Genomic DNA, 24,848 nt, shown 5'->3' with positions numbered 1-24,848 from the left:
CTTGATGATTGGTCCATCAATTCTTTTGAGACTTCAAAAAATAGAAAGGTCAATAATTCTTTCTTCTTTTATTATCTGTGGATTTTTCTATAAAGACAGGTTTCCCCTTATCAACTGGAGGCCCAGTTGTGTAGGCATGATTCTTTCCTTTTGTATAAATTTGCACAGTGAGTTGAAATAGTAGGATTTTGTTTAATTAATTTCCTTTTTATATCATTATGAACTTCATGCCTTTTTTTTGTTGTTGTTACTGAGGTACAAGTTGAAGCCCTGTCTTTGATGTTTGGAGCATCTCAGTTTGGTGACTGAGACATTTCAAAACAAAATTTTGGAATCTTTGTTCACTATTTTTGCTATTTGTATAAAAATGTTCCAGGGGTCATCTTGTTCATTTTGAGCCCCAGCATGAATCAATGTACTTAGATTCCTTTTAGTGGGAATGATACTTTGAGACTACTATCTGAGTGCTAGAGATATGCATTGCTACCAGGCTGAAAATGTTCTTTGGCTTTTTCTGTGAAATTATGTTTGTGGGTGTTTATAATGTAAAAGCTTCAGTTTATGCAGATACTTTCCAATTAACTCCTGAGCTATAGGCTTTTCACTTACCCTCTATCTGAGCAAAATTCCAGGTCAAGTATACTTAATTAACCTATCTTAGGTGCTTTTTTCCATTGCATTCAAACCTCTTGCCAAAGTATAGGCATAGCAGATGAAAACAATAAAGAACAAAAGTAAGGTTTCATTACCCAGCTACTGTATTAGGTACTTCCTGCAAATTACTTCTTTTGTGCACGTGTTGCTGGGGATTGAATTCAGGGCCTTATGCATGCTGAACACATGTTGTACTAATAAGGTTCACTTCTAGCCCCTACTTCCTTTAATCCTTGCAATAAGCCTATAAATATGTTTTATTATTATCCTCAGTTTACTGATCAGAAAGATGAGGTCCAGGTAGGGAAGTAACCTCAAAAACATAGAGTGAATCAGTGGTAGAGCACAGAATCAAATCTATTCCCATCTCACACTGCTTCCCATGTCTGTCCTTATTACAGAGATTTGGAAAGACAAGTAACAAGGTAGATCTTCCATGTGGGCCAGGCAGAACAATGTACTTCATCAGCTCTGCCTGTCCTCCTTGCCTGAAGTACAGCTTCAATTTCTTCTACACCGGATGTATATACAAAACAGGTGGATCCTTGCTGTGTGGATGAAATCCTTTCTGGCGACATGAAGAAATCTCCTCTAGTCCATGGTCAGTTAATTTAAAGAATCCAGTTCTCAAATAAGAAAAGGCAGATTCAGAGGCAAGCAAAGGTGTTCCTCAGCCTCTCTCTCTCACACACTGACACAAGACCAGGCATGCACTCTCACACACAGTACAACTAAGCTGTTAAGACAGCTTCTATAGTACGCTGGTTTACAAGAGTCTTATCTATTGAATGAAGCACAGTTACAGAATGATTCATCAGTGCAACCACATTGGTTTTTCTGGGAGAACTCATAGTAAATAACAGTATTTGGAATGAAAAAGAGCTAACACTGATATCATGAGTTTGACTTAGAACTTCTGTTTGTCTGCATGTGTGGTACCAGGGATGGTACCCATGGCCTCACACATGCATGGAAGTGCTTTTCCACTGAGCTCCACCCGCTTATCATAAATTTGAAATTCTTTAACACAACATTGAACTCTTGGAACTCCCTTTTCTTCAAGTCAAATACTCTAAATTTCTGGTGGACTTTTTAAAATTTATTTTTATTTTAATTTTTTGATACTGGGAATGGAACCCAGGGGCACTTTAGTACAGACCTACATACCCAGCCCTGTTTTTTTTTTTTTTTTTTTTGGTTGTTTGTTTTTATCTTTTTGAGTTAGGGTCCCACTAAGTTGCTGAGGATCTATCCTCCTGTGGTAGCCTCCCTTGTTGCTGGGATTTCAGATATGGGTCACTGCACCTGGCTTCTCTTAGAAAAGCAAAAAAACTATTGCTTATATATCTTTTAAAACAAGCATCATAGGTTTACCAGAATGGGGATTTCAAGAAGCATTTTGGAGAGCAGCTACAATCTCTATATTTTCTAAAGAACAAGTCTCAAGTATAAAGACCTGTTGTTCTGAGACTTTCTTTGCTCCTGCCTCCCTATAACACCCAGAACCAAGTCCTGTGTACTCACTCCTGAAACTTGGGGGAGCAGACACTAGTTATTGACTCTGGTAGCATCATCTGGTAGGAACAGTGAGTGTGTAGGTCAACACTGGAGAGAAAGGAGATCTGCATGGGATGAGACTAAGAAGAGAAAGGAGCCAGAGAACTCTTGGTGAGCAGGGACAGTCATGTGTGGTGCACGAAGAAAGATATGGCCATATTGGACCGTCTCAAAGCTGACCCCGAAATCCTTTTCAAGTAAAAGCTGTTTACAATCATGAGGGGTACACTTGAAGTTCACAAAATGTAAGGATATTTCTTTCCAGCATTGTAAACAAGTAAATGCAATACAAGTATGTGAAGAGACCCATAATTTCTTTTGTTATTGTTAAAAGATTTCTTATACAACATGGTGACTACATAGTTCACTTACTTTTTTCTTCTCCTTATTTTTGAGGAACTGCATTTTTTTATTTGACTTAAAACATTTTAATTGATATATAATTGTATATATTTATGGTGTAGAGTGTGCTATTTCAATACACACACATACACACACACACATATATATATATATATATACACAATGTAAAATGGGTAATTGGCATATTACATCTCAAATATATATATATATATATATATTATCTTTCAGACAACATTCAATTTTTTGGGTTTTTTTTCTTTTTTAAAGAAAATATATGTGTACTTTTTGTTGTACATGGTCCTTTATTTTATTTATATGCAGTGCAGAGAATCGAACCCACTGCCTAACACACAGTCCTAAAGTGCTCTATCACTGAACCATATCCCCGGAAGTTGGATCCATTTTGAAATGTGCAGTTCATTGTTGTCAAACACAGTTACCCTACAGTGCTATCAAACATTAGTATATTCCCCACAACTGCACCTGTATACCTATAAATTATCCTCTCTTGAAACTCAATTCCCCAACTCGCCCAGACTGTACTAATCACTATTCTACTCTCTTTATGAGATCAAATATTTGAGCTTCTTCTCATTTATAAGAACAAATGGAAATATTCCCAACTTTCTGAAACCCTCGTGTTACCTGGCTTCCAGCATAGCAATCTCCTCATTTTAGTATATTTCTAGTACTTTTGTAAGTACTTCTCAGTCTTTTGTTATTCCTGTTCTTTACTCTGTAATATTGGAAGACCCCAGGGCTGGATGCTTTTCCATTTTCTCATTTCCAGCTGCATTACGTGATTTCATGTAATGCCATGGATATTCCCTGATGACTCCCAGATTAAATTTCAAGCCCTAAATTATACCCTGAAATCCAGTTGTCTATTCAGCATCTCCAACCCAACGTGGACAAAATAGAAATTGATTTCAGGACAACAACCAGACCCCATAGGACCCCTGGCCCGACTGACTGAGCCCTGTCTCCAGGATCACTCAACCCAACTGATCACTCCTTGCCTCTGGGGCCCTCACATCGACTGACTGCTCCCTGCCGCCAGGACCCCCAGACCAACTGACTGCGCCTTATCACCAGGACCCCAGACCAACCAATTGCAACCAGCCTCCAGGATACCACAACCACACCAAACACACTGGACCTCCAGGACCCCTGCAGGACCAACTGCATCCCATCTCCAGGACCTCCAGCTGACCACGTCCACCCCTTAGCTGCAGCTCCCCATTTGCCAACACATTTCAAAGCCACAGCAGCCATCTTGGATAATCCTGGAAGCCTTAGCTCCGATCTTTGGGTGGTGCAAATCCCATCCTGCGACGCCTGCTGGAGACTTGAAGCTCATTGTAAGGTATCTCTCATACATCAGGCTACTGAACACTGGGAGGTTTCACTAGTATATGACTGTTATACAGTAGATTTTATTTTTTCTCCTTTTTAAAAAAAATTAAGTTTTTATTTCTTTACTTTTCTTGCTTTCTTTTCCTTTTGTTTACCTGTTCCCTCAGAGTCTCTTTCTCCCTTTTTTGCATGCTAACATCCGATTTCTTTTGATTACACTCTCACACTTTCTATTTTCTAGAACTTCTGTATATTCTTTTCTTACCCATTAACAGCCACATTCTACATCCCTCTGCATCCTCTTTGTCCTCCATTAGAAACTGCAGAACTTATTGCAAACCTGTCTGTTTTACCGAAGATAATATTTGAACTCATTTTGTTTATTATGACAATTTTGTTATTGTCCCCATAGGGGCTATTTGGTCTAGGATTGCATAGTGTCTGATTTAGGCACTGCTAATATTGATCTCCCCTTAAAGAAAGGGTTTTAGAAACCTATAGGGCCACTATAAGCCTAGAGGGGGAAATCTGCATTACCCCAGATCTGCACTGCTAGAGGGGAAGATACATGAACAACATGAAAAAACAAGGGAAGAAAATGATCCAAACAAATCTAGATTCCATAGTAATAGAATCCAATGATAGTATGTTAGAAGAAATGTCAGAAAAGGACTTCAGATTATACATGATTAAGATGATTCACGAAGCAAAGGATGAGATAAGAGAGCAAATGCAGGCAATGAATGATAATACCAATAAGCTGACAGAGCACCTGCAGGAAGCAAAAGATCACTTCAACAAAGAGATAGAGATTCTCAAAAAAAAAAAAAAAAAAAAAAAAAAAAAACAAATGGAAATCCTTGAAATGAAGGAGACAGTAAATCAAATAAAAAACTCAATAGAACGCATCACCAAAAGACTAGACCACTTGGAAGACAGAACCTCAGACAATGAAGACAAAATATTTCATCTTGAAAATAAAGATGCCCAAGCAGAGAAGATGGTAAGAAATCATAAACAGAATCTCCAAGAACTATGGGACATCATGAAAAGAACAAATTTAAGAATTATTGGGATTGAGGAAGGCACAGAGATACAAACCAAAGGAATGAACAACCTATTCAATGAAATAATATCAGAAAATTTCCCAAACCTGAGGAATGAAATGGAAAATCAAATACAAGAGGCTTACAGAACACCAAATGCACAGAATCACAACAGATCCACACCAAGACACATTATAATGAAAATGCCTAACATTCAAAATAAAGATAGGATTTTGAAGACCGCAAGAGAAAAGCATCAGATTACATATAGGGGGAGACCAATACGGATAGCAGCCGACTTCTCAACCCAGACTCTAAAAGCTAGAAGGGCCTGCAACAAAATATTTCAAGCTCTGAAAGAAAATGGTTGCCAACCAAGAATCCTATACCAGCAAAACTAACCTTCAGATTTGAAGATGAAATAAAATCCTTCCATGATAAACAAAAGTTAAAAGAATTTACAAAGAGAAAGCCTGCACTACATAATGTTCTCAACAAAATATTCCATGAGGAGGAAATGAAAAACAACAATGTAGGTTAGCAAAGGGAGGAACTACCTTAGAGAAAAAACCACTCAAAGGAGAAACCAAGCCAACTTAAAAACCAAAAATAAACCAAATGACTGGAACTACAAATCATATCTCAAAAATAACACTGAAAGTTAATGGTCTAAACTCATCAATCAAAAGACATAGACTGGCAGAATGGATTAAAAAGAAAGACCCAACAATAAATGAGGAAGACATAACGATTGTAAATATTTATGCCCCAAACAATGGTGCATCCCTGTACATCAAACAAATCCTTCTCAATTTCAAGAATCACATAGACCACAACACAATCATTCTGGGTGACTTCAACGCACTTCTGTCACCACTAGATAGATCTTCCAAACAAAATCCAACCAAAGAAACCATAGAACTCAATAACACAATCAATAACCTAGACTTAATAGACATATATAGAATATTCCATCCATCAACGAGCGGATTCACTTTCTTCTCAGCAGCACATGGAACCTTCTCGAAAATAGACCATGGGTTATGCCACCAAGCAGCCCTTAGGAAATGCAAAAAAAGAGAGATACTGCCTTGTGTTCTATCAGATCATAATGGACTGAGAGTAGAAATCAATGACAAAATAAAAAACAGAAATTACTCCAACACCTGGAGACTAAATAATATGCTATTGAATGAAACATGGATAACAAAAACATCAGGGAGGAGATTAAGAAATTCTTAGAGGTCAATGAGAACGATAGTACAATATATCAAAATCTCTGGGACACTATGAAAGCGGTACTAAGAGGATAATTCCTTGCATGGAGTGCATTCCAGAAAAGAATGAAAAGGGATCCAAGATGGCGGCCTAGAGGGAGACTGCACCTCCGGTCGCTCCACAATCCAGGAGTTAAGAAGGGGAGGCATTGAGAGACTCGGACTGAAGTGGAGCCACGGGTGAGTCTGCCCACTGGGTAAAGCTCAGCCCGGGTGGCAGGCCCAGATAGAGGTGGCTTATCGGAGCCGGGCAGGACAGCTAGAGTCATCCACAGGCAGTCCTGCGCACTCCGGCGGTGGGCCCCGCCCACACAGCCAGCTTCTCCAGGTTCTCTGAACGGAACTGGCCCGCTAGTGAGAGCCTGTCTGAACAGAGCAGGCTCCGAGTCCCGGAGCCCCTGCAGTGCAGTGTACTCCTGCAAAGAACCAGCGGAGAGCCTCGATCTGCAGTCAGCCTCAGGGATAAGGGCAGGGCAGCCGGAGACCTCTTCAGGCGGCTCTGCCCACTCCGGCTGCGGGCTCTCTTCACGGGGCGATCCAAGATGGCGGCCTAGAGGGAGACTGCACCCCCGGTCACTCCACAACCCAGGAGTTAAGAAGGGGAGGCATTGAGAGACTCGGACTGAAGTGGAGCCACGGGTGAGTCTGCCCACTGGGTAAAGCTCAGCCCGGGTGGCAGGCCCAGATAGAGGTGGCTTAGCAGAGCCGGGCAGGGCAGCTTGAGTCTTCCCAAGGTAGTCTTCCACACTCCGGCAGTGGGCTCTTCCCACACGGCCAGCTGCACGGTGCAGGCCCACAGTGAGAGCATTTCCGCACAGAGCCAGTTCCAAAACGTGGAACCAGTAGGGGGATAGGGGCAGTATTCTTCGAATGAGCTGCTTTATCAGATTCCTCCAAGACATCAGGCTACTGAAGGCTGGGAGGTGATACACTGGAAATCTACTGGGACACTATAAGCCAATAGTGGAAAACTGCAATATCTCAGGGTCCCACTGACAGCTGACCATTATGAGAAAACAAGGGAAGAAAATGTCCCAAACAAACCTAGATACTACATCAATAAAACCCAATGACAGCACAGCAGAAGAAATGTCAGAAAGGGAGTTCAGAATGTACGTAATTAAAACGATCAGGGAAGCTAATGAGGAGATGAAAGAGCAAATGCAGGCATTGAAGGAGGAGATGAAAGAGCAAATGCAGGCATTAAATGATCGCACCAATCAACAGTTAAAAGACCAAATACGGGAAGCAAGAGATCATTTCAATAAAGAGTTAGAGATACTGAAAAAAAAACCAAACTGAAATCCTTGAAATGAAGGAAACAATAAACCAAGTTAAAAACTCTATAGAAAGCATAACCAATAGGATAGAACACCTGGAAGACAGAACCTCAGACATTGAAGACAAAATATTTAACCTTGAAAACAAAGTGGAACAAACAGAGAAGATGGTAAGAAATCATGAACAGAATCTCCAAGAACTATGGGATATCATGAAAAGGCCAAATTTGAGAATTATTGGGATTGAGGAAGGCTTAGAGAAACAAACCAAAGGAATGAACAATCTATTCAATGAAATAATAACAGAAAATTTCCCAAATCTGAAGAACGAAATGGAAAACCAAGTACAAGAGGCTTATAGAACTCCAAACATACAAAATTACAACAGACCCACACCAAGGCACATTATTATGAAAATACCTAACATACAAAATAAAGACAGAATTTTAAAGGCCGCGAGAGAAAAGAATCAAATTACATTCAGAGGGAAACCAATAAGAATATCAGCAGATTTTTCAATCCAGACTCTAAAAGCTAGAAGGGCCTGGAACAACATATACCAAGCCCTGAAAGAAAATGGATGCCAACCAAGAATCTTATACCCAGCAAAACTTACCTTCAAATTTGACGATGAAATAAGATCCTTCCATGATAAACAAAAGCTAAAGGAATTTACAAAAAGAAAGCCAGCATTACAGAACATTCTCAGCAAAATATTCCATGAGGAAGAGATGAAAAACAACGATGCAAATCAGCAACAGGAGGCGCTAGCCTAAAGGAATAGCCAAATAAAGGAGAAACCAAATCATGTCAAAAACAAATATGAGTCAATTGACTGGGAATACAAATCATATCACAATAATAACCCTGAATGTTAATGGCCTGAATTCATCAATCAAAAGACACAGACTGGCAGATTGGATTAAAAAGAAAAATCCAACAATATGCTGCCTGCAAGAGACTCATCTCATAGAAAGAGACACCCATAGACTAAAGGTGAAAGGATGGGGAAAAACATACCATGCACACGGACACAGCAAAAAAGCTGGAGTATCCATCCTCATCTCAGATAATGTGGACTTCAAACCAAAACTAGTCAGAAGGGATAAAGAAGGACATTACATGCTGCTTAAGGGAAGCATAAATCAGCAAGACATAACAATCATAAATATCTATGCCCCGAACATTGGCTCATCCACGTACGTCAAACAAATCCTTCTCAATTCCAGAAACCAAATAGACCACAACACAATAATACTAGGCGATTTTAACACACCTCTCTCACCACTGGATAGATCGTCCAAACAAAATTGAATAAAGAAACTATAGATCTCAACAACACAATCAGCAATTTAGACTTAACGGACATATATAGAATATACCATCCAACACAGAATGAATACACTTTCTTCTCAGCAGCACATGGATCCTTCTCTAAAATAGACCATATTTTATGCCACAAAGCTACTGTTAGTAAATACAAGAAGATAGAGATACTACCTTGTACTCTATCAGATCATAATGGATTGAAATTAGAAATAAATGACAGAATAAAAAACAGAAACTTCTCCAATACCTGGAGACTAAATAATACACTATTATATGATGAATGGATAACAGAAGACATCAGGAGGGAAATAAAAAAATTCTTAGAAGTAAACGAGAACAAAGACACATCATATCAAAATCTCTGGGACACTATGAAAGCAGTACTTAGAGGAAGATTTATTTCATGGGGTGCATTCAAAAAAAGAAGTAGAAATCAACAAATAAACGAGTTAACACTACAGCTCAAAGCACTAGAAAAAGAAGAGCAGACCAATACCAAAAGTAGTAGAAGACAGGAAATAGTTAAAATCAGAGCCGAAATCAACGAAATCGAAACAAAAGAAACAATCGGAAAAATTAATAAAATAAATAGTTGGTTCTTTGAAAAAATAAATAAAATTGATAAACCCTTAGCCACACTAACAAAGAGAAAGAGGGAGAAAACTCAAAATACTAAAATTCGGAATGAACAAGGAAATATCACAACAGACACGAGTGAAATACAAAACATAATTAGAAGCTATTTCGAAAATCTATACTCCAACAAAACAGAAAACCTTGAAGACATCAACAAATTTCTAGAGACATATGAACTACCTAAACTGAACGAGGAGGACATACACAACTTAAATAAACCTATTTCAAGCAATGAAATAGAAGAGGTCATCAAAAGCCTACCAACAAAGAAAAGTCCAGGACCAGATGGGTTCTCAGCCGAGTTCTACAAAACCTTTAAAGAAGAGCTCATTCCAATACTCCTCAAACTATTCCATGAAATAGAAGAGGAGGGAACCCTACCAAACTCGTTCTATGAAGCCAATATCACCCTGATACCTAAACCAGACAGAGACACATCAAGGAAAGAAAATTTCAGACCAATATCCTTAATGAACATCGATGCAAAAATTCTCAACAAAATTTTAGCAAATCGCATACAAATATATATTAAAAAGATAGTGCACCACGATCAAGTGGGTTTTATCCCAGGGATGCAAGGTTGGTTCAACATTCGGAAATCAATAAATGTCATTCACCATATCAACAGACTTAAAGTTAAGAATCACATGATTATTTCAATAGATGCAGAAAAAGCATTTGATAAAATACAGCATCCCTTCATGCTCAAAACACTAGAAAAAATTGGGGTAATGGGAACATTCCTAAACATTATAAAGGCCATCTACGCTAAGCCCATGGCTAATATCATTCTAAATGGTGAAAAACTGAAAGCGTTCCCCCTAAAAACTGGAACAAGGCAGGGATGCCCTCTTTCACCGCTTCTATTCAACATCGTCCTTGAGACTCTAGCCAGAGCAATCAGACAAACCAAAGAAATTAAAGGGATACGAATAGGAAAAGAAGAACTCAAACTATCCCTGTTCGCTGATGACATGATTATATATTTAGAGGAACCTGGAAATTCCACCAGAAAACTTTTAGAACTCATAAGTGAATTCAGTAAAGTAGCAGGTTACAAGATCAATGCTCATAAATCCAATGCATTTTTATACATAAGTGATGAATCTTCAGAAAGAGAAATTAGGAAAACTACCCCATTCACAATAGCATCGAAGAAAATAAAATACTTGGGAATCAATCTCACAAAAGAGGTGAAAGACCTCTACAATGAGAACTACAGAACACTAAAGAAAGAAATTCAAGAAAACCTTAGAAGATGGAAAGATCTCCCATGTTCCTGGATAGGCAGAATTAATATCGTCAAAATGGCTATACTACCTAAAGTTCTATACAGATTCAATGCAATTCCAATTAAAATCCCAATGATGTACCTCGCAGAAATAGAGCAAGCAATTATGAAATTCATCTGGAAGAATAAAAAACCTAGAATAGCTAAAGCAATCCTCAGTAGCAAGAGCGAAGCAGGGGGTATTGCAATACCAGATCTTCAACTCTACTACAAAGCAATAGTAACAAAAACGGCATGGTATTGGTACCAAAATAGACAGGTAGATCAATGGTACAGAATAGAGGACATGGACACAAACCCAAATAAATACAATTTTCTCATACTAGACAAAGGTTCCAACAATATGCAATGGAGAAAAGATAGCCTCTTCAACAAATGGTGCTGGGAAAACTGGAAAACTATATGCAATAGAATGAAACTAAACCCCTATCTCGCACCCTACACAAAACTCAACTCAAAATGGATCAAGGACCTCGGAATCAGACCAGAGACCCTGCATCTTATAGAAGAAAAAGTAGGTCCAAATCTTCAACTTGTTGGCTCAGGATCAGATTTCCTTAACAGGACTCCCATAGCACAAGAAATAAAAGCAAGAATAAACAACTGGGATAGATTCAAACTAAAAAGCTTTCTGTCAGCAAAGGAAACTATCAGAAATGTGAAGAGAGAGCCTACAGAGTGGGAGAATATCTTTGCCAACCATACCTCAGATAGAGCGCTAATTTCCAGAATCTATAAAGAACTCAAAAAACTCTACACGAAGAATACAAATAATCCAATCAACAAATGGGCTAAGGAAATGAACAGACACTTCACAGAAGAAGATGTACAAGTAATCACCAGATATATGAAAAAATGTTCAACATCCCTAGTAATAAGGGAAATGCAAATCAAAACTACCCTAAGATTTCATCTCACCCCAATTAGAATGGCGATTATCAAGAATACAAGCAACAATAGGTGTTGGCGAGGATGTGGTGAAAAAGGAACACTCATACATTGCTGGTGGGGTTGCAAATTAGTGCAACCACTCTGGAAAGCAGTGTGGAGATTCCTCAGAAAGCTTGGAATGGAAACACCATTTGACCCAGCTATCCCACTCCTTGGCCTATACCCAAAGGACTTAAAAGCAGCATACTACAGAGATACAGCCACATCAATGTTCATTGCTGCTCAATTCACCATAGCCAGATTGTGGAACCAACCTAGATGTCCTTCAGTTGATGAATGGATAAAGAAACTGTGGCATATTTATACAATGGAATATTACTCCGCAATGAAGAATGATAAAATTATGGCATTTGTAGGCAAATGGTCGAAATTGGAGAATATCATGCTAAGTGAGATAAGCCAATCTCAAAAAACTAAAGGACGAATGATCTCGCTGATAAGCGGATGAGGACATATAATGGGGGGTGGGACGGGCTAGCATTAGGTTTAGGGTTAGGTTTAGAGTTAGGCTAAGGAGAGCAGTAAGAATGAAGGAAAGAAGGACTGTGTAGAGGGAAAAGAGGGGTGGGAGGGGTGGGAGGGGTGGGGGGGAGGGGAAAAATATAATAAACATCATTACCCTATGTAAACGTAAAAAAAAAATAAATAAATAAATAAAAAAAAAAAAAAAAAAGAAAAGAATGAAAAGTCAACAACTAAATGACCTAACATTACAGCTCAAAGCCCTAGAAAAAGAACAGAATGACAGCAAAAGTTAGTAGAAAACAGGAAATAATTAAAATCAGAGCTGAAATCAATGAAATTGAAACCAAAGAAACAATTCAAAAAATTGACAAAACAAAAAGTTGGTTCTTTGAGAAAGTAAACAAAATAGACAAACCCTTAGCCACACTAACAAAGAGAAGGAGAGAGAAGACTCAAATTACTAAAATACATGATGCAAAAGGAAATATCATGACAGACACCACTGAGATACAGAACATAATGAGAAGCTACTTTGAAAACCTGTATTCCAACAAAATAGAAACTACCAAAGACATTGACAAATTTCTAGAGACATATGCTCCTCCCAAACTGAACCAGGAGGACATACACAATTTAAACAGATCAATATCAAGCAATGAAATAGAAGAAGCCATTGAAAACCTACCATCCAAGAAAAGCCCAGGACTAGACAGATTCTCAGCCGAGTTCTACAACACCTTCAAAGAAGATCCCATTCTGATACTTCTCAAAGTATTCCAGGAAATAGAAAAGGAGGGTACCCTACCGAACTCATTCTATGAAGCTAATATCACCCTCATACCCAAACCAGGAAAAGACACATCAAGGAAAAAAAATTTTAGACCAATATCCTTGATGAATATAGATGCAAATATCCTTAACAAAATATTGGCAAACTGTATCCAAAAACATATTAAGAAAATCGTGCAGCACTTTTCACATTCTCTGTTGCGCATGCCCTTTCTCATTTCCTCTCGTATTCTCTCTTACCCTGCAGAGAGACACTCTGTTTGCTTAATAAACCCTCTTACATGAGTTCCCATGTCCAGAGTGGTTTCTGGGTTCTTACACTACTCTTCAATGCAAGGATAAATTCAGCTTCATTCCTCTAAAACAATATGAATTTTATTAAGAGTAGCAGGGTTATTCAGTAACCCTAGAGAAAAATTCATATTTTTAATATTATTTTTTAGTTGTTGATGGACATTATTTATTTATTTATTTGCACTGCATAAAATTGATCTCAGTGCCTTACACATGCTAGGCGAGCTCTCTACCACTGAGCTACAACCTCAGCCCTCCAAAATTTATATTTTCAATATCTTAGTTTAGTTAATAGGAAATTCATAAAAAGCTTCAGAATTCCTTCTCAAAGTAAAGTTGCAGTTAGTTTACATAGACCTGAACATTTTAAAATTATGTATATACATACACATAACACACAAATAAAATAGTTTAATGAAACTATATCAGTATGAACAGAAATGTCTTGATTCCCCCCCATCCTTCTCCTTCCTTCCCTCAACAATTTCCTATCAGTGACAGCCCAGGAGACCATCAGCTACTCAGGGCCCTTAGACTCATATGTGTTGTATCCTATGAAGTTGGCACTTCTGCTCTTGTTCACATAAGAAAAAATGTCAATATCCACAGAGGTTTCACAGAGACAGCAGAGTATGCAAAAGTATGTCTGTGGATTAACTAGCATTATATATTACCTGCTCTCATTGTCAGTGTAGCTCATAGTTTAGAAAAATTTGAAAACTCCCAGCACAAAGCAGATGTGTCTCTTCACGTATAATTAGTGGAGGGCAGAGGAGGATGAAGAGGTCCTTTTTCACCAGTAAGCTAAAAATTTAAATGATGAAAGATAGTTGCCCACACCAATGCCTGCTTGGGCCACCGACAGGAGGCCCTTCTGAATACTCCTTGAATGCAGTCTGCTACTGAAATGAATACGGAAACAAAAGTTGAGCTACTTGGCCTCTCTACCTTTGAGGAAGGAACTTAGTCTGATGTGTTCACTTTGTATGTCAACATTCATTTAATATTTATTGTGGTGATTTTGCTCTCTGATAAAGGGCCATCTCTGACCATGGCACAGAAGAATGATGAATATTACTTCCTATGAAATGTTTCACACCTTGTAACAACCTCTGAGAATAAATACTCCAAATACCAGTTCCATTTCTTCCCCCGAGTAGAGCTCATCTCCTTCTGGGCTTTCCTGCAGGCAAAAGGAAGAGCATAGCTTAATAGAGAAGGGTATTAGACTAAATTTAGCCTGTTTTTGTACTCCACTACTCCACCTCTTTCTCAGATTTGGTGGTCAATCTATGTTCCTTTCTCAAAGGGTTTGTATGTCCACAGGCAACCAACTGTTGTCAATTAGTGATAAATGTATTGATATGTCTTGCTCCTGAAATTGAACTCTGATTTTGCCTTTTGTAACAAGTCATTTTTCTTGGCAGCATCAAATTTTTACATTACCTGTGTGTACTGTTTCAGAACTGGTTCAGTTTACTGGTATCCAGACAGAAGAGTACAGAATAGAACATCCCAGGAGCAAATAATACCACTAATGGAAGGTTATAATTTACATATCTGTTACACAATTCTCATACAAATCCAAACTGAACTGCAGCAAGAAAGTACTGTTACTCTCCAAACAGTGCAGTAGTACACAACCATCCTTTATAGTGAATCACTTTAGACATAGAGTTCATGGATCCACCCAAACTTGTCTCCAGAGGACTGCTTGCCAGAGGATTCCTGCCAGTGTCCACAGAAAGCCCCAGCAGCCAATTTTGCAGCACCTCTTTCAGACTCTGAAGAACACTACACTTGAAAGACGTGGTTCATGTAAAGAAGAGCTGTGCTAGATGGTCAAAAAGAATAGGCTTCACCTCTGAGAAATGACAAAAGGAATCCAGCTCACAAGCTGAAGGAATTGTGACCAACAACAGAGGCCATCCAGGAGAAGAAGCCGCTCATACTGGAATGCTTCACAGGAGTAAAACCCCTTGTGTAGGAAGCATTGTACCCTGATGATCGTTTCCAGGAAGTTGGTAAAGTCTTATCCATGTTCAAAATTATTCCTGTTTTACCCAATACAGTCTTCTTGTAATGTTTGACTGAACTAGTAACAGAGCCTCAGTGACATTGACTCATCTCTGTCACAGTTAACATAGTAATGTAGCAGAGAGTTGTTCAGCACTGAGCCCATCTGAGAATGCAGCTCTAAGCAATGGATGTTTTGTAAGAGTGGAGGGAAGTTTTGAAGCTGTTCCAGTGGAAGTGATCTGCTGTGACTGAGACAGAAAGACTCATCTGTTTTTTTCCACATTAGTGTTGCTACCAGAATGTAATAGAGGTGTAACTAAGTGAGAATTCCATTTTCTGTTTAGAGGATGCACATTAGCTGGACCTAACACCACTGCCAGAGGTTTTGATTCAGGTTGCCGATTTCTTATTACAAGCACTCAAGTATACTAGGAACTGTATCCAAAGGAGAGGAACACCATAAATAACCTATGTACAATCCGTTGAAAACAAGAAACAAGCAGTGTTCATAACACAAACAGAGAAGAGATGAGCCCTCAGAGAGCTGAGATTTGCTTACATGAATCCCGCCCAGGTTGATGAGACCCTGCTGATCCTGTATGAGGAAAAGTTCTTTCTCTGTGTTGCAATAATCATACCAGCACTTTGCTTGGAGATGAGACTGTGGATAATGGTAAATTCATTCCTCATCTGCAAAGAAGAAAACAGATTGTCACAATTCTTGTGCACTCCTACAACCTTACTGTGGAAAGTCCAATATCTATACAAGCAACATTACTTCCCACCACAGCATGAGTCTCTTCTGTGTTCCCAGAATCCCTCACCTCAGTGTTTCACCCCCTTGTCTACTAATGTGCATTACTGGGTGCTGGTCATAACCAGAGATGCTGTGACCATCCCTTAACCTTCCTCTGATGCCCAGCTTGGGTAAACGCCGCAGTCCTGTTGCATTGTATTCGTGGTTCCTGAAAATCTCCAAGTGGAGTAGCATTTCCCTTCCTTTGCTCATGTCTAAAGCAGTTTTCCTCTCACTGTTAAGTCCTTCATTAAACTCTGGCTACGTCTGTTCCACTTCATTCATGAATTCATCCAGCAGTTAGTAATGGGTTCTCTAAGTGCCTGCATTCAGTGCTCTTTCCTTCCTCAAAATTCCTAGTGCTTATGTCATACATAGACTCAGAACGCTATGTATCTTTATTGCATATTTCCCATCTCCAACTTGATTGGACACTTTTTGTGAACATAAACTATTTGTATTACAAATATTTTATATTTCTAGGCCCTACCAAAGAGTAGGTGCTCAGAACATGGTAGTATAGGTAGTGACTAGCTCTTCCTCTACGTTTAGAGTTTGGTATTTCTGACTATAATAATAATCAGTTCAATTCAAGGGAATCTGAAAAGCAACCAAATACAGAGTCTAAAGATCTAATGGGACTATACTGTACAGTCCATGTTTGCATCTGTGGAGGATTTCATGCAAAGAGAAACTGACCCTGAACATCTTCTCTGAGAGTCATGGGGGTCAAGAAAAGGAAAGTCTCACTTCAGGAACGAGTTTGAGTTTTTGTTGTTTTTCTTTTTTTTTTCCTCTTCTTTTCTTTTTTACCAGTATCTCAAAGAGAATTCCACATGTTTCTACTCCCTGAGCAGTGTTGGCATTGGCTAACTGAAGAAACTGAGGACAGAATTTCCTGGGCACCACTACATGGTGCAGTCTGTCAACTGTAGGAATTGTAATGGTGAAAGGAAGTGTCAGAGACCATGAGGCTGAATCATTCCAAGCAGAGCTCACAGTTGGTAGCATTGGGAGAGCAATCCTAAGTCACTGGAATCCCCCCAACTTCAGACATTGAGTGAGCATCTCATTCTAATGTCATCAAAAAACTGTCATAAAATCTATTCTCCAGCCTATGGCCACAGCTGATTTGGAGGTATTATGGTCAATTTTATGTGTCAGCTTGACTGCATTAAGGAATACATACATGGTAAAGAGTTATTTCTGGGTGTGACTTTCAGAGGTTTTCTAAAGGAAACTGATGTGTGGTCCTCCAGACTGAGTGGGGAAGATCTGCCATCAATATGGGTGGGCACTATGCAGTCAGCTAGGACCCAGACAGAATCACAACACAGGCATTCTTTTTCTGCCTTTGGAAATCAGGACTGGGTTTCTAGACTTTGGACTCTAAGACTTGCACCACTGGCTCCTGGATTCTAAGGTATTTGGACTGAAACTGAGAATTGTGCCATGAGCTGCCCTGGTTCTGAAGATTTTGGATGTGGACTGAGCCACATGACCAGCATTCCAGGGTGTTCATCTAGCAAAAATATTTTGTGGACTTCTCAGCCTCCATATTCATATAAGCCAATTCCCCTAAGAGCTGTGGGGCCATGTGGTCTCTACCTAGGTTTCAAAATATGTTGCAGACAGTCTGAGGGCCTGTTCAGAGACGTGTCATAGGAGCAGAGTCACCAAAGAGAGGCCCTCTTGGGGCAGTGCCTTGGCATTAGAGGAGTGGGGCAGTGCTTCAAGACCCAGAACCAGAGAGCCGTCAGCCCATGATTCCATTCTGAACAAATTGGGCATAAGACCCCAACTCATGAGAGCTCTGAGTGAACTGAGCTCAGCAGAAAATATAGAAATGGGCTGTATGAGGTCTTGGGGGTTTAACCCTTGTACTAGTGTACCCAGGATGCAGTACATGGAATCAAAAGAGATTGTTCTCCAACATTAAGACTTAATGTTGTTTTCCCATTCTTGGTTTATATGTTGCCCAAGCTGGCCTTGAACTTGGGAATCCTTCCACCTCAACCTCCCTTGTAGTGGGATCATAGTCATGCACTACCAAGCCTGCTCCAGTCACTCAGTTCTTCATTTATTTCTCCCATTTGGAATGGGACTGCATGTCCTACACCGGTTCCACCATTGTATTTTGGAAGCATGTAACTTATTCATTTCCAGCTCCCAGCTGGAGAAGGATGAATTGTGCCTTGGGTCTCATCTGTATGTGATTTATAGGAAACTTTGCACTTTTAGTTCATGTTCTCGATACTTTAAGAAAAGAGTAGACTTTACTTATTCAAGGTCAGACAAGGGTAAACTACTCCTTTCCAAAACATTTCTAAGATATATAGAAATTCTCTGCCACAATCTAAAAAGAAGGTTTAAAATATAACCTCCCCTTTCAACTGAACATTTTATTTCTCATCTCTGTTTGAACTCATAAGAATGTTAGAGTATGACTTTCAAGGAGGCATAAAATAATATAGTCTTCATAATGGAAAATGACTTAGGTAGTTATTTCCTTCTGAGTTTAGTCTTGAGAAGAATGTTTAAATCCCAAGCCCAACCCCCTAAAATAACAAAAGTCTGGTCTCACTAAATATGCATTAACAAAGAAATTCTAAAACTACTTCAGGATGCCAAGGATGGACCCAGTTCCTGAACACCGAGGAGAAACCCTCTGTGAAAGCCAGCAAGCTAAGCTTAGGAAGCACATTCACAGTCATATTTTAATAATAAAAAAGTTTTAAAATACATTATTTTCTGGACGTTCTACAGCAAGGTCTGAACTGCCAGAGAGGTGACAAAGTCAGACCATGAGATGCACTGTGAATCAGCAGTCTGATGATGACATCTACAGATGAGGAATTAATGTTTGGCACAGTCCTTTCCTTTTAATTCAGTAAATTTACCTATTAAGTGTATAACAAGTAGACACTGTGCTCAGCCCACAGGGAACACAAATGTGAATCAGACTCGAACAAGACTCAGGTCCTCACTTGCAGGAAGTGAAAATCAAGTTATTGACAAATAACTACACAGTCTGATAAATGATCTAACTTGTATCACAGATCAAAAGAGCTCTGTGAGTTTTATAGAGAACCGAATCAATCTGATTAAAGGGAGAGGAAGTGGAAAGGCTTCCAGAAAAGCAGGGAAGGCAGAAACAGAATCTATGTAGAAGGCAAATGTTAACAAACCTCATTGGATAAGGCAGTGGAGGGAATGTTCTGGGAACTTGACAGATCAATTTCCCTGAACTAAGAATATGTAGGAAGGAACAGTAGTGGGAGATAAGGGTGCCTGGTAAATGGGGATGGGTGTCAAAATCTCAGACCTCACAGCCCAGCCTCCTTCCCTTCTTACTTGTAAATGGATTTCCATCAAAGCTGACTTTTTTTTTTTAATTTTTAGAGCATGAACAGGACAGGGAGACTAAGCTGAGCCCAGGGGTTCTTGGCTCCTGGGGGCCCAGCTACAGACAAACACAAAGGGAACACAGGAGGCAGGCAATTATCAGATTTGGTCTTGAACTTAAGGGTGGGAAAAGGATGATCTTAGAAAGTGGGAGCAACAGAAAGCAAACTGGGTCTAAGGAAGGCCTGGATTACGCAGGGTTGAGGGACAGCCCTACCTGGGGCTCTTGGTTGGAGAAGAGGGAAAGGTGGCCCCTTCCCTGAGTGCTGAGGAAAAGGCACTTGACTCAGTCTCCTCCTGCCCCCCGTCCACAGAAGAGCTAAGAGTCCATTTCCTGGCCCCATTTAATGGCCCCGAGGCTTTTCCTGGTTGAGCCTCTGGAAGAAGCTTTTGCCAAACTCGTAAGGTGCTGATCATGGTAGCACAGGAGGGGGCAATCTTGATGATCCTCCTGAGAAAACTTGCAAAGAGTCCCTTGGTACCTGATTCAGCCCGTATTCTCCAAAGCACCACCCAGGTGGAGTGAACTGGTGGGGCTTCACTCCCACAGCCTCTACAGCCCCCCTTGCAACCTGGCGCTGCATCTTCACCACATCACAGGGTAGAGTCAAGATGGCAGCCACCGTCCCTGAGATGCCGCCAGCTGCGAAGCTAATGCCCACAGACGTCTGGTCCTTTGGTCTGGGCCTATTCAGTCATCTCTTCACCAGCTCATAGTTGAACCAGTACAGAGCTGAGAAGGGTACATCTCGAAGAGCTGTGGGGCCCCAGCCTGGCCACAGTGAGCACCAGCCACCCTGAGCCGCTGCAACCCAGACACAGGTGCTTAGCTCACGGTATGATACATGCTGAGCCTGCAGCTTTGTCCGCACAAGTTCCAGGGGACCGATCACTGTCGCAGTGCCCAAGTGAGCCAGTGCACAGCAACCATGGGTGCATAGAGGTCAGAAGTCAGGACTTGCCCACAGAGGAAGACCTTGAGGTGGTCATAGGCAGTGAAGTAGATGGCGGTAGCTGGCACAGTCATCACCAGGGTGACTGGGAGGCCACTCCACAGGGTCCTGGTGCCCTCATGTCTCACAATCTTCACAAAAGTATTCAGAGTGCCAGTGAAGTGGGTAGGATCATGAAACCATGTGGTACAGTGGGTACCATTTGAACATAGGTACAGGGGCTCCAGGACACCATTGCAGTATGGGAGGCACTTCCCTGTGGATTGGAGAGAGGAGTGCGATCTGCTGTAGGAGATGCTCCAGAGTCTGAAGGGAGGCATCAGCTCACTGGAATTGAGGGCCACTGAGACTTCAAGTGGACCTTCACCACATCCAGTGGTGTCATTAAGAGGGAGACGACCAAATCCCCAGCCCCCGAGGCCATCATTTGTTGGAGAGGGCTAACGTCCCCAAGGTCTAGTCAGCCATCTTGGTCAATCCTGGCTCTAAGCTGGTGCTCACTCGTCGGAGTGCCAGGGGCCCAGTGGGCCCATAGTGGCTCTGAAGCCAGTGCAGGGTGCCTGAGCGCTCGCCCGCTTCACACAAGGAGGGCTGGGAAACTCCAAAAACGACTTTAAGTGACTACTTGAAAGTCAATTCCTGCCTTCCACAAATTCCTCTAATGATCAAGATATACTCATCGTTTAACCCCATTCCTATTTTCTTGATTGCCATTATTGGTGACAGGAGGTAAGACTGCCGGGAGTTTTGATGGTTGAACTGAGTTATCACATGAGGTTCACCTTGACCAAGTGCCTTAAGAATCAGGAATGCTTTCAGGGCAAGCAGTACCCTGTTTTTTCTTTTTCTTTTTTAAAATTCAGTCATTGAATTGCACCATAGTTTCTGTACATTTTAGGTTATTTGTTACAAAAAGTCAATGTTGCTCTCTAATTCACTGATCATTTTCAATCTCTGGATGACTTTAAAAACTTTCAGGGATAGTACCAACTTTTCAGGAAACTGACCTGGCTTCAGGTAAATTGTATGTTTTAAACAAAGGCCTCTTACAATAGAGAGCCAGTGTGACAGGACACACTATGGCAGTCCTTATCCAAGGGGTTGTGTTATCAAAGACTGGTAAGGGGTATGACAGAGGCCCTCCTAAGCTGAATCCCCCAAAATGATACTGTGGCAGCAAAAATGGGAGGACAACAGCAAACAGACTCACTACTTTCAGAGCTGCTCAGTGCTGCAGGTTTCAAGGACGTGTCCACCCCCATTGGCCTAGCTGGCCTTGCTGTTGTGTTACAGTCTGAAAGCTGTTTGGATGACACAGGTGAGGTGGGGAACACATCCAAGGAGGGTTTTTCTAAGTCACACACCAGTGGCCTCCTAGGCCAGGGTCCACCTTTCCAAATTCCTGTACAATTTTCAGTCACACTTTTTCTAGTTCCTGGTTCTGGATCACTTCCTCAAAGGCATGGAACTGTTCCTGTTCCAGCTATTGCTGCTGCTATGCTGTCCTCTGTCTTTGCTGTTCTTGCTCTTGCTTGATAACCATGTTCCCAGCAAATTCTTCCACTTCCTTGTTCTGCAAAGGGAGAGAAAGATTTAGGCCAACACTTCACACCTTGGAAGAAAGGCTTTCCAGGGAAAGAGATTTACAAAACATTCTTCTGTGCTAGTTTGATTTTCCAACACATGAACCATGCTTCCCTTGGTACCAATATAATGATGAGATACAGTCCCCACACCTTTCTACCCAGCCCCATAAACCTATTTTCAATCACAGTTAAAGTCCCAGTACTTTCAGCTTTATGTATAACCAAATGTGAATGAATTTATTAACACATTACATAATAGGATCTAGTCATTGGTTTAGTAATACTATACCATGATTCTGAAGTAGAGATAAATGTAGATGGTATTTTGGGATATCAGAACAATTTTAATATGACATGAAAATATCTTTATAGCTATTGAGGACAAAGTTAGAAATATTTTGAACATGGATTTTGTTTAAGCCTACATTCAACATGGAAAAAACTGCTAAATGTCAGTTGGTGGATAGTAATAGTAAGAACCATTTTCCTCATTCAACTTCATGGTCCCCCTGAATTCTATCCATGAATCCCTCAGAGTTTCCTGGACCCTGGACTATGAATCTCTTCACTAGAAGGTCTCAACTGTTCTCATGGCTTTAGAACCATTTCCATTTTGAGGTCACTCTTATTTATATTTTCAGCCTGGATCTCTCCTCTGAGTTCATTCAGAGTGGTACATTCAACCTCCTATTGACATTTCTGCTTGAACATCTCATATGCATCCCAAATTTAACAAGTCAACAAATTAAAAAAACAACAATCTAGGGGCACTACCACTGAATTACATCCCTATTTTATTTATAAATTGTATTTTATTTATAAATACAATTTATATATTTGAGACACAGGGTCTCAGTAAGTTTTCTGACTGGCCTTGAGCTTACAATACTGTTGCTTCAGCCTCCTGAGTAGCTAGGATTACAAGTGACTGAGCTCCTCAACCCCTTGTGGACACATATTTGGGAAATGGACTACCATGTTGCTCAAGGCAAAAATCTGAGGTCAACCATGATAGCATCTTTTTTTCCAGACTGTAAGTAAATCCCCTGGAATCTACTTCCATTCAGAAAATCCATCTGTCTCACCCCCATACTGCCATGTTTAGTAATAAGAGAAATGCAAATCAAAACTACGCTACTCCAAACCACTAGCCTTCTGCTGAGTTGCTGAAAGAGTTTCCAGCTGGTTTTCCTTCCTTCTCTGAGCCACCCTCTACCATTTACCACTTAACAGCCAATATTCATATTTTAAAAATACTAGTTAAGGTCTTACCCTCGATATTTCCCAGGTTTTTTCCCAAGTATATGTACTTTTTATTGCATTCATTCATTTGCATTAAACAATATAATATTTATCAATTTCTATACAGTTTTGGCAAAAAACAAGAACATTGTTGTTTTAATTTTTACTGTAAACAAATGGGATACATGTTGTTTATGTTTGTACATGGAGTAACAGCATACCATTTGCATAATCATACAATTACATAGGGTAATGATGTTTGATTCATTCTGTTATTTTTCCTTCCCCCCACTCCACCCACCTCTCTTTTCACTCTATACAGTCCCTCCTTCCTCCATTCTTCTCCCCCTCCCACACCCGATTATGGGTCATCATCCACCTGTCAGCGAGATCATTTGCCCTTGAATTTTTTGAGATTGGCTTGTATCACTTAGCATGATATTCTCCAATTTCATCCATTTGCCTGCAAATGCCATAATTTTATTATTCTTTATAGCTGAGTAATATTCCATTGTATATATATACCAAGTTTCTTTATCCATTCATTAATTGAAGGGCATTTAGGTTGGTTCCACAGTCTGGCTATTATGAATTGAGAAGCTATGAACATTGATGTGGCTGTATCTCTGTAGTATGCTGATTCTAAGTCCTTTGGGTATAGGCCAAGGAGTGGGATAGCTGTCAAATGGTGGGTTCATTCCAAGTTTTCTAAGGAATCTCCACACTGCTTTCCAGAGTGGCTGCAATAATTTGCAGTCCCACCAGCAATGTATGAGTGTACCTTTTTTCCCACATCCTCTCCAACACCTATTGGTGCTTGCATTCTTGATAATTGCCATTCTAATTGGGGTGAGATGGAATCTTAGTGTAGTTTTGATTTGCATTTCTCTTATTACTAAAGATGGTGAACATTTTTCTTATGTTTGTTGATTGCTTGTAGATCTTCTTCTGTGAAGTGTCTGTTCATATCCTTAGCCCATTTGTTGATTGGGTTATGTGTATTCTTGGTGTAGAGTTTTTGAGTTCTTATATATTCTGGAAATTAGTGCTCTGTCTGAAGTATGAGTGGCAAAGATTTTCTCCCACTCTGTAGGTTCTCTCTTTGCATTGCTGATAGTTTCCTTTGCTGAGTGAAAGTTATTTAGTTTGAATCTATCCCAGTTATTGATTCTTGCTTTTATTTCTCGTGAATGGGAATCCTGTTAAGGAAGTCTGATCCTAAGCCAACAAGTTGAAGATTTGGACCTACTTTTTCTTCTATAAGATGCAGAGTCTCTCGTCTCATTTCAAGGTCCTTGATGCATTGTGAGTTGAGTTTTGTGCAAGGTGAGAGATAGGGGTTTAGTTTCATTCTGTTGCATATGGATTTCCAGTTTTCCCAGCACCATTTGTGAAGAGGTTATCTTTTCTCCATTGCATATTTTTGGCACCTTTGCCTAGTATGAGATAATTGTATTTATTTGGGTTTGTGTCCGTGTCCTCTATTCTGTACCATTTATGCACCTGTCTATTTTGGAGCCAAAAGCATGACATTTTTGTTACTATTGCTCGGTAGTATA

The 24,848-nt window shown here is 40.1% G+C and overlaps 2 pseudogenes; both read right to left on the bottom strand.

Annotated features, from left to right (window-relative positions):
* Nucleotides 1-1,165: 1,165 nt before the first annotated feature.
* On the bottom strand, nt 1,166-18,011 carry LOC124962835 (STAM-binding protein-like; annotated as a pseudogene).
* A 1,841-nt stretch (nt 18,012-19,852) lies between these two features.
* On the bottom strand, nt 19,853-21,723 carry LOC124962834 (probable mitochondrial glutathione transporter SLC25A39; annotated as a pseudogene).
* Nucleotides 21,724-24,848: the final 3,125 nt, after the last annotated feature.

This window comes from Sciurus carolinensis, chromosome 13, assembly GCF_902686445.1.
Source record: "Sciurus carolinensis chromosome 13, mSciCar1.2, whole genome shotgun sequence".
In the NCBI taxonomy this organism is placed as follows: domain Eukaryota; kingdom Metazoa; phylum Chordata; class Mammalia; order Rodentia; family Sciuridae; genus Sciurus; species Sciurus carolinensis.
The sequence above is the reverse complement of the archived record's forward strand: the minus strand, read 5'-3'. Positions and strand labels throughout refer to the sequence as shown.